Source organism: Panthera leo, chromosome D1, assembly GCF_018350215.1.
Source record: "Panthera leo isolate Ple1 chromosome D1, P.leo_Ple1_pat1.1, whole genome shotgun sequence".
In the NCBI taxonomy this organism is placed as follows: domain Eukaryota; kingdom Metazoa; phylum Chordata; class Mammalia; order Carnivora; family Felidae; genus Panthera; species Panthera leo.
In genome coordinates, this window is record NC_056688.1 from 48,732,092 (window position 1) to 48,750,296 (window position 18,205).

The following is an 18,205-nucleotide window of genomic DNA, read 5'->3' on the forward strand; positions in this document are numbered from 1 at the left end:
GAGCATGCAGTGAAGAAAGCTGCTTCATTGTGACCAGAGGAATAGAGAAATATTTATATGAGGAAGTGGTAAGTTTTCTGGGTCATGAAGATTGGTTAGAATATAATCAAAGAGAGAAACATCATTATAAGGGGAAGAAAAAGTAGAATTAAAAGAAATATGAATGAGAATGTACAAAATACGCTCTGAAAACACTTGGTACCCTTGGAATATTGTCAGGCAGGGTTGTCACTAGGAGTTAAGAAGAAGGAGGGGCCAAGGGAAGATCACAAGAGCCTTGAATGCCAGGTTAAGGCATTTGAGGTATATTCTCTGATATTCTAGTTCTAACCTAGAGACAGAGTCCAAAATGATCCTTTAAATTGATTCATAAAAATTGAGCCATGTAAGGTTGAGAGATATAATAAGGGTGGAATAAAAAAAAAAGTCACTGTTCCAGGATGTCTCCAGTCCAGTGAGCACCCAGTCTAATCTGCAGAACACTATAAATTCAGCCTTCTAAAATTTAATGTTCACCAATTAAAATCACTGAGCCTCCCCCCAACTCAGTGATTTATTTTCCTGCTTTTTGAATGTGCATTGTTACTTTTATTAACAGATGAAATATATTTATTATTTTATAAAATATTCTTTGTGAAAATGCCCTCCACCAAAGAAATTCCTCCTGTGATGGAAATGAAAAGAAGTGACCAATATTTTACCAGACTTTATGAGTGTCTGTGACATGCATGGGTGATAGTCACAAATCTAGGAATTCTCAGGTGGCCAACAGTGTAGCCTGCTTGGATTTATGGGCAAATATATTCAATTCAGGACCAAGAAAAAGTAGTAGTAACATACATATGAAAGATTTATGCTGATTAAGAGAATTGGGTATGGACACTTGGGAGGCTGAGAGGAGAGGCCATCACTGGCGTCGGAAGATGGCACCTTTGTGAGTTGTGTCTTCTATCTCTGGAGGAGGTACAAATAAGTGAGAGTTGCTGCAAACCCACTGGTGTTAACCATCCCTGTGTCAGGTTAGTTTGTAGTTGCTGTATTGGAATATGATGTAGCCCACAATGAATGCTAAATCATTGTAATAAATAGGCCTATGATGGAAGAGTTATTGTCTTCTCCTTATTGTTCAGGTAGTTTCCCGTATTGACAGTCATTTAGTTGTGTCCAGAACTAAAGTAGCGTATACCACTGGGAAGTTATTAGATTGGGATTCCACTTCTGCCACCACCACTTTCTAGTTGTGTAGCTTTGGGCATATTTCATAACTTCTCTGAGCCTTGGTTTTCAATATGTACATTGGCATAAGAATATCTTGCACATGAGCTTCTGGAAGCATTAAAAGAGAACACATATAAAATCTCACAGATGTGGGCTAGTCATATACAATTTTAGTGGGATATGAAATTAAAAAAAAAAGGTCCAAGGAAGGAAAACTAAAATATAGTTTATTAGTTCTTATCCGTGGAGGCCAGCCTGGAAGGAAGTGACAATCTACCCATGGTATGACATGACGTACAGAAGGTCTCACCTCAGGTGGCATTAATTTTTAATCCAACTGCAACGAAATTAAGACAACATACATAAAAAGCACACAACTACATTTCAAGTGTGCATATGAGCACTACTCATTTTAATAATATTATTCCAAAGTAAATAATAAGCTTTTAAATCCTGATCCTCCCCCTCTTCAGTAGCAGACAGAGAAATAAAATAAGTTCAGGCTCTTGCCAGATAGATACCCTCCTACATCATCTGCAGTCCCTACTTTGTGGCTCCAAGCTGGCGTGCAATTGTACTGCAAAGATCACAAAAAAAGAACATAATAATGCCAGTAATGAAACCTTGTAGCATTTGGGGTTGGACATTAATGATTCTCCATTTCAGTTGAGGAGAAACTATGCTCTTTTCTGTCATGAAAAATTCAGTTCTCCCAAAAGGCCAGATTTGACCAAACACAGGCTGAGTTTACTGATATGTAGATTTCAGCGATATGTTTTCTTGCTTTCTGTAAAGGTGTTAATATCCTGTGATACCTCACCAGAGCTTCCTCCAGCCAGAAGACATGTCCTTAGACTGCCAGTACGACCTTGGGGACTCTGAGCTAGGTGGGGAGCAAACTACAAACATGATCTGATCCTTCCAGTATGTTTTGGAAACAGGATTACATGTCTCTCTATTAGATGCTCTTTATTTAGAACCAAACAACATTATAAATTAGACTTCCGGGAGCATTCTCCTTCTGGCTAGTAATTTAACCACAATAAATTGAATATATTGGATGCTTACTTTTTGCTCCTTGCCCTCCTTCCTCCTTCCTCTTTTTCCTCTTTCTCCTCCTGTTTCTTCCCTAATTCCTTCTCCTTTTTCTTCATCATCACCACCACTATCAGATAGTGATCACAGAGCAACTCTACAAAAGGGTTTCTCCAAACACTGTGTTATCCTAAATTAGTTTATTTTTTTTAATATGAAATTTATTGTCAGATTGGTTTCATACAACACCCAGTGCTCATCCCAACAGGTGCCTTCCTCAATACCCATCACCCACCCTCCCCTCTAAATTAGTTTAGAAGGCCTTGCTAAACCCCAAGTACATAAAAGACGTGAACACTTTGATCAAAAACTTATTTTCAATTTAATATGAAAAGAACAGGCATTTCCTGGGCCCCGCTTTGTGCAGCTCTTTTACATGTATTATATTGTTTATCCTCACCATAGTCTGGTAATTATGGGTGGCATTATTTCCAACTCAGAGAGGCTGAGTAATATGCTTCTGGTCACCCTGGCAGTAAGTATATACATCTGGCATTCTTTCTGAGATTCGGTTGTTCTTATTTAATTCAATTGATAATTACTGAACACCTATCACATGCTAGGTATTGCCATAAGGGCTGAGTACACAAGGTTAAATAAGGCATAATGCCTTCTTTCATGGAGTTTTACACTAGCCCAGGAAGCAGATTAAGCAGATATGCAAACAAGCATAACAGTGTCATAAACACAACAGTGAACCTTTGCATGTGATATAAAGTCAGATGAAGAGGGGGCTGATTAATTCCATTTAAGAGGGAAAGTTCAGAGAATACTTACTATTAAAGGGGACATATTCTAGAATTTTAAAGAAGGAAGGAGTTTGCCATGCAGATAGGGATAAAAGATGCATGATGAGACAGACCATTTACCTATTAAAAGGAACAGAAGTGTGAGCAACCCAGCATTTCTAAAGTAGTTTAGACAACAAATACATATTGCAGCAAATGATTTTATACTGATTCTTTGAGGTGCAAGTACGTATAAACCAGCCCCTTCAGTTTTCAGTTCAGTGCTGAAAATATGATTCATACATAAGTAACTACAACACCGGGAGTCTGATGTGATAACTCTTACAGAAGTAATATAGACATTAAATGTAGACATTTGGAGGCAGGAGAGATGGCTTCTGTTGGAGGTGATCAAAGAAAGAGGAGATCACATTTAAGCTGGACCTGGAAGGAGGGATGGAACTAGAAGAAAGGCGTTCCAGGTAGATGGACTGTACCTGAGCAGAAGCACTGAGGTGGGAAAACTTCTTGCAGATTTGAGAAAAGAGAAAGCCCAGGAGGGTGGGAACATGCGGAAGGAGAAGTTTAAACCCCAAGTGATTGTCATAGAATCAGAGGGATACTTTGTCCTATGTGTTCAGCAGCAATGTCCTCACCTGTCCCAGACCTCCCTTAGTAGTGACCTTTCCCACAGTCAATAGAGAAGCGCACTTCATACCATCTCCCATATTCTCCCAGAAGACTTATTACTCCCGATAGCATGGAAAGACATGGTCACTGTATTTGAACAATCCTGGATTCTTCAGTTCTCCAGCTAGATCGGCTAACCTCCTTGAGCCTCAGATTCCTCACCCATAACATGGAGATGATGACATCTATCTCAAAGGGCTTAATAAGAATTAAATACACAGTGAACAATAGCACAGCTCTCTTCCTTACGTAACTCCTTAACACTCTGGTGTTCACCCCTTTCTTGCAGCTTTCTTCCTCACACTGCACTTAAGGCCTCAGCTGAGAACAAGTTTATGAATGGTCATATTCTCTTTTGACAGGATCTTGCATTCTCACATGTTGGTTCTTAGTGTGATGTATTATAGGAGAGTGGGTTAATCATTATCAGCAGATACAAAGAGAAATTAAGCAAGTAGGTAGTACTTTTGACTAAATATAGATAAATCCCTTTTCTGATTGGGTTCCTGAAAATGCAGACTCAGGTGGAGATTGGCAGATGGGAAATTTACTGAGGAGTGCTTCAGAATCAAAATGCAGGGGAAGAGAGTAGAATTGGGCAGAAGGAAAAGTTGGGTGCTGATGCAATTTCAAAAGACTTCTAAGGCCAAAAATGGCCTTCTAGAGTTGTCTTGAGTGGGCATAAAGGGGCTGGCCCTTCACACCCCTTCTTGGACCAGTCAAAACATGCAGGCTACCCCCAGGAGGAGGAGTGACTCAGGAGGATGCTGCTTTCTTCATCTGTGGGCCACTAGAGGAGTAAGTGCTCAGTGTTGAAGAGGGTCTGAGAGGTACATCAAAACATCTCCTGTGATATCTGAGGCAAGGCAATTTTGCATATTTCCCTAAAAGGTTATTCTATAGCAGGCCAGAATTCATTATGGATTTTGATGGTAGCCTAGATGTGGAATTTTTTTTTAATTTTTATTTATATTCAAGTTAGTTAACATACTCTGTAGTCTTAACTTCAGGAGTAGAACCCAGTGATTCATCTCTTACATATGGTACCCAGTGTTCACCCCAAAAAGTGCCCTCCTTAATGCCCATCACCCATTTAACCCATCCCCCCACCTACCTCCCCTCCAGCAGCTCGAGTCTCTTATGGTTTGCCTCCCTTTTTATCTTATTTTTCCTTCCCTTCCCCTATGTTCATCTGTTGAGTTTCTTAAATTCCATATAGGAGCGAAATAATATATCTTTCTCTAACTTATTTCACTTAGCATAATACCCTCTACTTCTATCCACCTTGTTGCAAATGGCAAGATTTCATTCTTTTTCATCACTGAGTAGTATTCCATTGTGTGTGTGTGTGTGTGTGTGTGTGTGTGTACACACACACCACATCTTCCTTATCCATTATTTAGTCAATGGACATTTGGGCTCTTTCCATAATTTGGCTATTGCTGATAGTGCTGCTATAAACATTGGGGTGCATGGGCCCCTTCAAATAAGCATTTTTGTATCCTCTGGATAAACTCCTAGTAGTTCAATTGCTGGGTCATAAGGTAGTTTTATTTTTAATTTTTGAGGAACCTCCATATTGTTCTCCCGAGTGGTTATACCAGTTTGCATTCCCACCAACAGTGCCAAAGAGTTCCTCTTTCTCCACATTCTCACCAACATCTGTCATTTCCTGAGTTGTTAATTTTAACCATTCTGACCAGTATGAGGTGGTATCTCGTCGTGGTTTTTTAAAGCAAGAGGAATCTGTTTATATATAGGGCATTGTATTAGTTTCCTATTGCTTCTATAACAAATTACCACAAACTTAGTAGCTTAAAACAACATGGATTTATTCTCTTATAGTTCTGGAGGCCAGAAGTCTAAAATCAGTTATACTAGGCTGAAGCCAAGGTGCCAGCAGGACTGGTTCCCTCTGCTGTGTCTACTGGAAATCCATGTCCTTCTCTAGCTTCTGAAGGCACCTACATTCTTTGGTTTGTGACTCCTTTTTCACATCACTCCAACTCTTGCTTCCATTGTCTCATCTCCTACTTCCTCCTTTGACCATCCTGCCTACCTCTTGTATGGACCCTTAAGATTTACACTTAGGGCTCCCTAGAACAATCCGGGATAATCTCCCCATCTCAATATCCTTAACACAGTCACCCCTTCAAAGTCCTTTTTGCCATATAAGCTAACATTCACAGGTTCTGTGGATTAGTATGTGGATACCTTGGGGGGGGGGGGGGGGGCGGGGCGCTATTTTCAGGCTCCTGAGAGCATTATAGTCAAAACTTCTTGCACTGGTGCTGCCTATTGAGAGCATTTATTGAGTGGTCATTAGAATGGCAGTGCTAACTTACTCTTGTCCAGGTCTGTCTCCCTTAACAAAATCAAGAACACTGGGCCAAATAATGTGTTTTTCAGCAAACCCCTAACATGTTTGAATGAAGTCAGAAGACTTCTCTGTTCTGACCAAAGAAAGCCAGAACAATATCACACTGAGAAACCTTCAAGTCTATGCTAATGGAGACATGGAAATTAAATAACATCTATAGAAATCATGAAGGAAAACAGACATGCCTGAAATGCTACCTGAAGAGAGAAATATCCTCGCCTGTCCCTTCCCGCCACCTTCCCATCTCCTGTCAGTGTCTCCCATGGACAGAACGTAGCTGGAAGTCATTTTTCAAGAGAGGCTAGGAAATGTGATTTGCATGGAACCAGCCCTGTTGATATAAAAGAGAGCAGGAGAAATGTAGAAATTGGGTATGAGAGAAAATGACCAATACATAAACTGAATCTCAGAAAAACCAAGACTGCTAAATAAGTTTATTTAGTTATTGCTAAATAAGTTTGTGCTGGCTATTCTTGCCTCAGTCTCTTCAGTTTTGTCCAAATATCCAGATCCTTTCATGAGAAAAGTTCTTATTCCATCCCTGAGTCATTAGTGATGGCATTATTCATTGTGTATGACTTCAAGACTGCTTTCCTGACCATACCTTAGAATTTCTTACCATTCACCTTCCAGCACTAGGAGCGCATAGGACCTGGGAGAAACTGGGGGTGGTGGGATGTGTATTCACTCATGTTTGAGCCAGATAGCAGAACTAGAAGTTAGAATGTCCAGCAAGAGAAAACACCTCTCTTCCCAGTAGATTTGAATCGAATGCTTACTATGCAAAATACATTTAAAAATTGTTACCATGGTTACCATGCTTGAAGGCTGATGTTTTATGTTCCCCACTCAGCCTCCTTCCACTGAGCCTCCGAGTTGTGCCAGGCCTCTAATCTACCCTTTTGCCAGGCTCACAACAACATTCAAATTGAATTTTAATTTCCTAGTAGCCTGAAGCAGTACACTGAGTTCAGTTCATTAGAGCCCTGAGTACAGATGCAGACAAAATAGAGCCTCCCATCTTTGGCCTTGAAAAGCCTCTCATCCCCACGTCACCTCCTCCTCCTCCTCCTCCTCCCCCTCCTCCTTTTCCCCCTCCTCCTCCTACCTTGCCTTTAACTTTTAATAGTTGTAAATGAAGTTGCACAGAAATACACAGGGAAGTCCTGTTCATCCTTCACCCCCCCACCAGTGTTAATATCTTTCATAACTATAGTATAATATCTAAGCCAGGAAAGGGCCATTGCTACAATCCACAGAGAAGATGCTTCATTTTATAAGTTGTAGAGGATGCCTCAGGGCTGGGTATGGTGGTGGTTGGCAATGTGTAGTAATAATAATAATCCTGTATATTCCTGTAGTGCTTTTATACTTTCAAAGCTCTTTTATCCCTTCCCACTAATGCAGGGGGTCTATTAGCAAGTTTCTCACTCTGCCAATGGTTGTTGATACCTTGGTTTTACCTGATAATTCAAAAGCTAAAGAGCTCATTATAAGTAGGCTGCTTTCCATTTTCTCCTGGAAGGACGCTGACATCAAGTTACCCCATCAAAAGATGACTCAGCCCCCTTTGTCCTGCACTTTCTATTGACTGACAGAAATTTCTCAGAGGCAGAAAATCTTCAGAGGCAGAAGAGGCATGATCTTTTGCCCTTACACAGCTGCTCCCCTTGCTTTGATCTGCCCTCCGCCAGCCCTACACCTAGTCTTCTTTGCCTGCCCAGTGCTTCCTCATCCTCTAAGATTAATCCTCAATGTTGCCTCCTCTCAAACCCCATGCCCTTTGTACTTCTTCTCAAGCTGGGTTAGGTACCTCTCTTCTGCATTGATACAGCTCCCTGTTTATGTCTGTGAGAAACCTATTTATATTGTCTATTTTCTTGACCATATCCCCTAATAAACAGTGAGTTCTTTGAAGACAGGGATGAGATTGCTTAAACCTTTATTTCTATCCCCAGAACATGTTTTAAATGAATGGGTAGATGGACTCATGTAATAATCCTGTATCAACCTGGAAATATAGAAAAACCTTAGTAACAACTGAGTGAAAGATAAGAAAATAGATGAACCTAGCTTATCTTCTCTTGTGGTCTCCTGTACTTTTTGCAGATGTTGCAAGGTCTGGAGATACAGAACATGTAATAATGACAGAGTTGGGGTCCATAAGATTTTTTTTTAACGTTTATTTATTTTTGAGACAGAGAGAGAGACAGAGCATGAATGGGGGAGGGGCAGAGAGAGAGGGAGACACAGAATCGGAAACAGGCTCCAGGCTCTGAGCCATCCATCAGCCCAGAGCCCGACGCAGGGCTCGAACTCACGGACCGCGAGATCGTGACCTGAGCTGAAGTCAGACGCTTAACCGACTGAGCCACCCAGGCCCCCCTAGATTTTAACAAGATAGACTGATGGCAAGAAAGCACCAAGATTAAATTTCATAGAGTTGAATGTAAATTGTGAGCTTCCTAATTAAATGTGACAGCTTGAATACCTGCATATATCCCCGTTCCCTTCCAAAACTCCACCAAAGTAACAATAAAGGAATTTAAACAGGTGAAAATCTATAAGATTACAAAATAACACATGTAGGAAATAGGAACAAAATTTTGAAAGCAGTAAAGGTTCACCAGTGAACGAAAAATGACTTAGCAGATCTGAAAAAGCATAAACCCAAGTATCTACAGGGATGTGAGATGATAGAAAATATATGTATATTGGTTTCAGCTCCTATTTCCTGGCACAGAGCTCTTAAAACCCTTGTAATTTCCTAAGTGATAAGAACACTAGGAGCATCTTTTGTTCTAATATTAGTTGTTGAACTCTGTTGCTGACACAGAGCTCCTGAAACTCTTGTAATTTCCTGTGTGATAGGAGTATCTTTTGTTCTAATAAGATGACTCTGGGTGGGCTCCTGGGTGAAAGCTAATCACTAAAAAAGTCAAGTCATGATTAGAAGCTTGGAATCTTCAGCCCTGCCCCCCATTCTCTTGAGAAAGGTGAAGGGCTGAAAATGGAGTTAATGATCAATCATGACTACATGATGAAGCCTTCATAAAAATCCCCACAGGATGGGGCTTTGAGAACTTCCAGGCTAGGGAACACATAGAAGTGCTGACAGAATGATTCATCTGGACAAGTCACGGAAGCTCTGCACCCTTTCCCACACACCTTGCTCTACTCATCTCTTCCACCTGGATGTTCTATTATAACCTTTACCATATCATTTTATAATTAACTGGCAAAAGTAAATAAAATGTTTTTCTGAATTCTGTGAGCCACTCTAGCAAATTAATGGAACCTGAGGAGGGGGGACATTGGAACCTCAGATCTAAAGCTGATTGGTCAGAAGCACAGGTGACAACCTGGGCTTACAACTGGCATCTGAAATGGTGGAGGGCAGTCTTGTAGGACTGAATCTGATGCTAGCTCCAGATAGATAGTGTCAGAATTGGGTTGAGTTCACAGATACCCTGATAGTGTCTAAGAATTGCTTGTTGGTGTTAGAAGAAACCTCCACACATTAGGTGAGCAGAAGTGTTGTGAATATAGTGCTCTGTGTGAGTGTGGTAGTCATGTGAGTAGTAAAGGGACCTCACAGGGAAGAAACACACAGTACAGAAGAACTGGGATTTTTTTTCTACACAGGTGGGAGACTAGGTTGTTTTGGTTTGGCTTGGTTTGGCTTGGTTTATTTTTAAAAGGGCTACAAAGCCAAAGAGAGATACAGAACCTGGAAGGATTTAGGGAAGAATGGGATGTAGAGAAAGACTGAAAATGTAAATAGTGTTCAGAAGTCTTACAAGGAACTTATTGGAGATCCAGATCCCCTTTTCTACTGGCCAACCAGGACCCCCAGCAAATGGATATTTCTTCTTTAGAAAGTGACCCAGAAAATTTCTTGAGTTTGAAGCATCAGATGTGGATTGGGGTGGGAGACGGGGTAAGATGCTGCACAGAGAACAGGGATAATAGGGAAAGTATGTAGTGAATGATGAGGCACCTCTCCCCACCACTGCCCCCTGGCCTCTTTCTTTCCTCCACTTCTGGAACTCAGTAACCAGGCTTTTAACCTGAAAGAAAAGATTTTCAGTGTTTTTTGGGAAACTGAAATGACCTAAGCATAGAGACTTCCAGGTCCTGATATTTTGGTATCTCAAAAGTAAATATGTTCCCAAGTTGATCACGAGATAATGATGACCCCTGGTCCTCAATACCTGCCCCACCCCACTGCCCACACACACAGAGCTTACAACCAACATTTTTGTGCCTCATCTTAATTTGGATTTACAAACAAGAATCACCAAGCATATCAAGACCTCCTTAAAACAAAATAGAATCAAAAAGAATGACGAGAATCCAAAAAGAATACAAGGAAGAGAAAAAAACTTGAAAATACCTATAGTTAATGTTCCTAAGGAGAAGAGATATCCATGAAACATCTTCCAAGGTATAGGAAGCAGTTAAAAGGGAATCTTTAGAGAATAAAGAGCTTTTGGACACATAAATGTATTAGATCACACCTGGAGTAGCATGTTCATTTCTAGGGAGACCCTCCTGTAGGAAAGGCACTGAGAAAGCCGAGAATGTCCTGAGAAGTCAGAACCTGGCTTGGTCCATTCACACACGCATATGTGTACATGGTCAAAATTTCTTATGTGCTTTGTGAGCCAGCCAGACACACAGTTCTGGGAATGAAGGAGCCAGAAATGAGTTAGGAGAGGCTGAGCCACCAGCAGCTGGGTAGGATGAGATAAATAATACAAAAATAAAATTGATGATGAACAATGTGAGAGAGGAGAGTAGAGACTATCAGAAAGGTCCAGAAACTGTCCTAGGAGGAACAACTGAAGAATGTGAGAGGGGAGGGGTATGTTACGTAAAGACAAGATGACCAGGGAAAATAAGCACTTTCTGTCTTGCCTTCCTCCCTTCCTCCTTTCCTCCCTCTCTCCTTCCCCCACCCCCTCCCTTCTTTTCCTTCCCTTCCTTCATTTCTATCCATATCTGAAGAGTTAAATAGGGAGAGAGCATTTGTTCTATATAGTTTTAGGAGATAAATCTGAAATAGATGATAGATGATAGATAGATGATAGATAGATAGATAGATAGATAGATGGATGATGGATGTTAGATAACATCTCAAAATGGTAAAGAAACTAATCCATGTGGGCAGATTACTGAACTCCTGTTTAAAATGGGCTTCTGTGTGGAAGGCTTTCTTTTCACCCCTCTTGCGTCCTGATGAATCCAGAATGGGCCAACTTAAAACCTACTGGTGTGTTGCTGTTTTCTGTTGGGCAGAGAGAGCTTGGTGAGTTTTTGTGAGTCCATTAATTCATTCAAAAATAGGGCAAATGTAACTAGGTTGTATTAAAAAGGGCAATTCCTTGGATTGATCCACAGAAACCAGCTCTGGTTGAGTTTAAATAAGGAGGAAAATTGTTGGAGTGCATTGATTTCTGGCTCTTGACTTGGAAGCACACATCCCCTCCCAAAGCAAGTCCCACAGATATCTTCCAGGCCTGGACTAAAGGAGATGGAGAATAAATTTGGCAGCAAATAATAATTGAAAGAACTTATGGGACTGTGCTAAAACAACCCCCAGAATTGGGCTTCACTCATCCTACATCTTCCAAATTTTTAGCCTTTCGTTGTGCAAGCTGCAAATAATTGACACCAGGCTCTGAGTCAGCTTTCTGATCCTCACCCTCATGGTTCAGATTCAAGTCTAATTATAAGAGCTACTCCTACATCTCCAGAGGCAGCATGCTTGGGATTTCTTCTTAAATTATTAATCAAGAGGGAAGATAAATTTGCCTGATTCTGTTCCACAAGGATCAATTTTCCCCATAGTTCATTTTTATTTGTGCATAAAAGTCAATTTTAATGGTTACTTACTTTTATTATTCCCTCATTTTCCCCTGGATCTAGAGGCTAGAATGATCAGGTGAGTGTGTCTTTCACACAGCCTCATCTAACACGGGTTTAGATGCAGTGCAGCTTCATCTAGAACAGTTCTATGGGCCCAGAGAGTATCTTATTTATAGATTGTGTCAGTTGTGAAAGAGGTATTTCTTCATACTCCCAGGTCCTGGAATTAAGGGAGTCTGGCACAAGAACACTGGGCTGTAATCATGTTTCTTCAAATTCAGTCCCAACATGGGCTCCATCATTTCCTTTGCCCCCCTCAGTGGCACTTCTTTTTCTATTCTCAGCCTGTTGCCCAAGATGGAAACCTGAAGGAGCCCTGGACATTTCCACTCTCATTCTCATATTTGACACTGAGTTAATCAGCAAAGTCTCTTCTTTACACCTTCCAAATGTCTGCCTGCTCTTCGTCTCCCTCCCCCCCTCACACACCCTCCCCCCCCCCACCCCGTCCTTATAATCTCTCCCCTGGACCATTGAAGGATACCCTAAATGGCCTCCAGGTTTCTGATCTCTCGACCAGCACTGTTTAGTCTCTTCATCAGTATGCTACTGACTAAGCAACAAACATAATAGATCCCTTAGAAGTCCCTCAGTGGTTCCAAACTATCTTTGTTTTAGAGTTCTAATTTCTTAGCCATAACTGTGTAGAGGACAGTATGGGGTTACACTTTGTCCTTAATTAAATGACCATTCCAAATTCATGTACACCTAGCAAGTTCTACACTTCCTCATGGATCTTTTGCCAAAAATCAAAGGAATAATTTTGTATTAAAAAATAGTGAAATAAGCAAAATAACTTTTATCTGAGCCATGAAAATAGCTAAAGTGAGCGTGAAATTGCTACCATAAATCTTGCTGAAGAAATTTTATTCAGCTCCTGTTTGTGTGTTTGGGGGTGGGTAATTTCCCATTATGTGCTTTTTTTCTTTTGGTTGCATGCCATAAAATACTTGGCAATATTAAGATGATAAACAGGAACACATATAGCATCTCAAGGAGTAAAATGTAATCTTAGGATTGGAGAGAATCTACCTAGATGGTACTAGGATTAAAAAACATAATTATGATGAGAAAGAACTGAAGCAGAAATAATTATCTTAATCCATATCTCTGGTGATTCTTCCCTTTATTTCAATTGGAAAATTAAAACTATTTTAGTGGGAGATCCATGGAGGAATAGAGCATATTGATCAAAGTCTCAACATTTTCAAAATGGCTCCATCACTTTTTCATCAGGATGTGAGTATCTCACATCAGCCACGCCACTCCGTCAGTATTCAAACATTTCTCAAGCATCTCCTCTGTACCTCACAAGCAATAAACGAGTAGTTATAGACAATTAAGGAGTTTCATATAATGTGGAGTGTTGCAAAGGAGAAATACCAGTTGCATTTGAGGGAAGGATCTGTCATAGTTCAGGGAGCTGTCTGAGGAAGTGATGTTGAAGACAAAATGGGAAGGAAGAGAAGCCAGATGAAGACTGATGGGAAAGGTATTTGAGGCAGGCAGGACAGCACCGATGATGTTTTGCCAGAGAGTGAAACTGAAAAAATAACCAAAGCTAGAATCTGAAGGAACCAAAAAAAGGGGGACATTAAGAAAGAGATGAGCTAGGGAGTTAAGCAGGGGCCACTTGCCTTTATTAAAAATTGTAGACAGTCTTCGAACTAGAAGCTTGAGATAGTTCTGGAATAGTCATCACTGGGGAAATCTGCATACACCTTTGCTAGTAGTAATGGAAAGTCCTTTTGGGCAGGGACTACTTTTTAATCATCTTATCAATGGTGTCCATCACAGAGCCCTGCCATGGTCATTTCTCAAGGAAATGTCTGCTGATTGAACAGATGCATTTGAGCAGCATAGCACTTTCATGGCTCTTACCCAGATTAAATCTCAAAATGATGCTAGGCATAGGTGTCCTATATCTATTTTACTACAAGAAAACCAGGACTAAGTGATACATGACATACCCAGGTGGAGGGGCCAGGAGGAGCCACGTCCTCTCACAGAACTGACATAATATTACAAGCTTTTTAACTTTACCAAATTAGTATTTTTAAACTTTTCAAATATCCAGTTAAAATATTTCTGTTGTGAACACTTTCAAACATATACAAAAATAGAATTATACAAAAGATGCTTGTGTACTTATCACTCAGATTCAATGGTGGCCTAGACTTGCAGATTTACTTCATATGTCACTTAAAATATTTTCTTCTCTTCTGTATTTTAAAACTAATCCCAACATTATCTCTTTTCAATCCCTTCAGTATGCAGAAGCTATAAAGAAAAAGGAGAGAACATTTTTTTATATTACCACAATGCTATATTATCACACCCAACAGAATAAAAAATATAATTCTTTTTATGATCTAATATGTAATCTATAATGGCTTAAAAATGTCTTTCTCCTAATCAGGATACAAACAAACACTATACATTACATTTGGTTGTCAGGCCTTTTAAGTATAAAAAGGACATTTTAACAACAAGAAAGTAAGAAAGGCATACTTTTAAGGACACAACCCTCCCCCCCCTCCACAGTCTGTTCTACAAGTTTAGATTTATGAAGTTCTCCCACCCTCTGCCTTATTTTTCTCAGCTGTGGTGTGGCCCTGCTAGGAATCCCTGAATCAGACTGTTGCAGAGTCAAGAGTGGCAGAATCAGGGCTGATTGCTGTCTCTCCTGAGCATCTCCTGCCCTCCCACCCCACAACCCTGATAAGTGTCCAGTCTGTTATCATTGTTGTCTGAGCCATAGTTTCCAGTTGATTCGGAGTCTTAAATCCAGAATCACACTCATGATAAATTGAGCAGCTTTCATTTGGGAAGCCTGTAGGGGAAGACCAAACAAAGCCTTTTCATTTTGATCTTACGTACCTGCCTTATAGAATCATGGGAATCTACCCCCAAAACCAAGAGCACACTGTATACACTGTATGTTAGCCATCTGGACAATAAATTATATTAATAAAAAATAAATAAGAATTCACTAAAGAGATGACTCTATAGTTGTAGCAGAAATTGGTTGTTAAGTGGTTGCTTAGGGTGAACAAGCCAGTCTGAGACAGCTTGTAACATGTCTGGAGCAGAAGAAGGACTAGCAGTCACCTATAGAGGTGTAGTGAAAAAAGCACTGGATGAGGCCAGGACTGTAAGATATGGATTCAAGTCCCAGTTGTGCTGTGTGACCTTGGGCAAATTGCCAAGCTTCTCTGAGTCTCTGTGGGAAGTGTTCTTCCCATTGTGCTTCTATTTTACTAGGAATAGTGGGTTTTCCTCTGAGATAATACGTATACATACTTTTCAAAACACTATTCAAGGATAAATATGATAGGAATGTTGTAGAAGCAAGAAAGATATTTGTACCACTTCAGTCACACCCAAGGGGACTGCCAACCTGCTTACCTCTAGAGCCAGACTGCTTTATCTCCTTTCTCTGCCCTGGGCTATAATTAGGCAAAAATATCACCCTTTTCATTGGGCAAGATCTAACTGATCATTATTGCAGAAGAACACAGGAAGCTTGAACATTATTATTTTAGCTTCTAGTTCCACGATTTTAATACAAAAAAAGGAACAAGACAAATCCAGCAAAGATTTAATATTTGTATCTGCCAAGGAAGGCTTTCTTATCTAGTTGAATGTAGTCTCAAGCACTGTGCCTTAAATTAGAAGGCATAGTGCCTTGATCCTTCTTCTGATGCATCATTAGCTACGAATCACACCAATTAAACTACAGCCTGTGCCTCCCAGCTCTGAGCCTTTCACCCAACCTACCAGCAAAATCTTTAGAGAATCACCATTGGCAGCTAGGTCCTAATGATATCAGCAGTTTCCATTTTCCCCACAGAGTTTCATGTTACCTCTCTCACGCACAATGCCTTATGTGGCTTTATTTCCATAAACAAGATAGAAATCAAATTCCACAGCTTTTGAGACAAATTGCAGGTACCAGGGAAATATTCTTCTAGACATTGGGATTTTAAAAAGGACTATATTATATGAATTGTTTCTCTTATCACTTCATACTATGCTATTCAGTTTATCAAACATGTTTATATTTGTTTCTTCACTTGATGCTTACAACAAACTTGTGATGTATTAATATCATCCCCATTTTGTAAATGAGGAACATAAAGCTTCAAGAGATCTTAATCTTTTTTTCTTTTTCATTTATTGAACATTCTACTCCGTTCCTGCACTGAGTATACTATTCACAAATGCCATTGCATTTAATCTTCAAACGATCTGATAAGGTATGTGCTGTTATACTATTGTACAGATGAGAAAAACAAATCTTCCCCAGCCTGAATAACTTGCACAAAATCCATATTGAGAGTCAGTGGTAAACTTAGGAATCAAAGTTGAATCATATTTGCTTTATCGTTTTTTAAAGAATAACATTACATCAGGCTATTGTCAATTGCTGGAAGACAGTGGCTTTGCCAAATTCAAAAAGTTTCTTTGCTGACTCTGTTTTGCAATAACCCTGATAATTAAAAAAAAATCTGCCTTTGTGAATCTATAAAACAAAGCTTGCATGAAGCCAAATTGAAATTTGATGTATCTAATTTTCAGAGTTGTGTGCCTATTGTGTGAAATAGCTGGTTAGGGATTCAGACTGTCGTTTGCCTATAAAACTAACTTCATTTTCCACATTAAAGAATTCCTCAGCATTTGGCTGAAACCTCTTTGAAGGGTCTCCAGCCAAGTTGCATAGAAAACTGTTCAAGTCAAAACAAATGATCCCAAGTCTGCTGAGAGAGATAGAGACAAAGAGAGACAACATACCTTAATTCAACATGTTATTAAAAATTATTCTAAAAGGTTTGATCTACTCCATAGTAGAATTGAAATTTTTGTTTAACTCACCCAATTCAACAAACATTTACATTAGGATTTATTAACTGATAACTATGTGTCAAACTCTGTTTTAGGTTTTAGAGATACAGAAAAAAAATATGACAATGTCGTGCCCTCATGGTTTCCACAACTGAGTTCTTAATGCTCAGTGCTAGAGATGTACAAGAGATTGGCATATACATCCCCTTCTTTTGTGGAATGCAGGAAACATAGCAGACCTACCCTATTGTCTAGGATTCCCGATTACCTTTCGACTCTAGTGAATTCAGTTTTTAATCTGTTTATCTCTTTCTGTTGCTCTCCATTTCTCTCCATGTCTCTGTGTATTTCACACACACACACACACACACACACACACACACATGCATGGACATGTACACATTAGCACAGTAGCTTGGGTCAGAAGTAAGCCAAATGACATCTGTAAATGTTTAGCAGTGGAAAATTCCATGTCATCGCTTTAACACAGGTGGCAGCCTGTAAGACAAGTTAAGTAAGGGGTTGAAGGAAAGGGCTAGTAAATTCCAGTGGCCAGAGGTCAGCACTGTTAAAGGCAGGTGGGCATTCTGATGTATATACGGAAAGAAAACCAGTCTTCTAAAATAGTCCATAAAAACAGCACCCTTCCCAGCATGGCAACTTGAAAAGTAGCCAGAGTAAAGAAGCTCTAAGGTACCTTTAAAGCCTACTATAATATGGCAGGAACTTTTCTGTGCCTGTCTGGCTCTGAAATCCCAAGGCAACTAAGAAAAGAAGAGGTGGTGAAATGGGAACAGTTGATTATTTTCTGAGCTCCAAATAAATATGGTTATTTTTCTATCATATAGAAGAATTTTGACAAAGGATTGCTTCTTAGACTTGAGATATATATAACCTGTCATCTATCCCTGACCCTCACATATACGTTATTTTGTTAAGAGCCTAGTATGGAGAATGCAGTAATGTATTTGGTGTTTCTTGCTTTAAATACTTTATTTATCAGATTACAATGATTATGAGGCTCACATCTTCCTCCTTCTACCCATAAGTTTCAGCTTGTGACATCAGAATGAGTCTTGTATCCACCCTCTCCAAAAAAAAAAAAAGAGTGCTATTATTGTTATTAATTGATGGTTCTTTTAAAAATCAATACTGCTTACAATGATAAAAATGAATTATGCTGTATTAGATATTCAGGACAACATCTTATAGGGGCAGAGATGACTTCCCCACTCAACGTATGAGGAAATCATTATCTCTGAGAGGGTTAGGAATTTTCCCAACATCACCCAGAGCCAAGACTCAAATCCAGCAAAGA

General features: G+C 39.8%; 1 protein-coding gene across 3 annotated transcripts in view; it reads left to right on the forward strand.

Moving 5' to 3' along the window:
• LOC122201112 (disks large homolog 2-like) overlaps nucleotides 1–18,205 on the forward strand; it is a 1,368,059-nt gene that overhangs the window by 1,196,648 nt on the left and 153,206 nt on the right. The window lies entirely within an intron of this gene.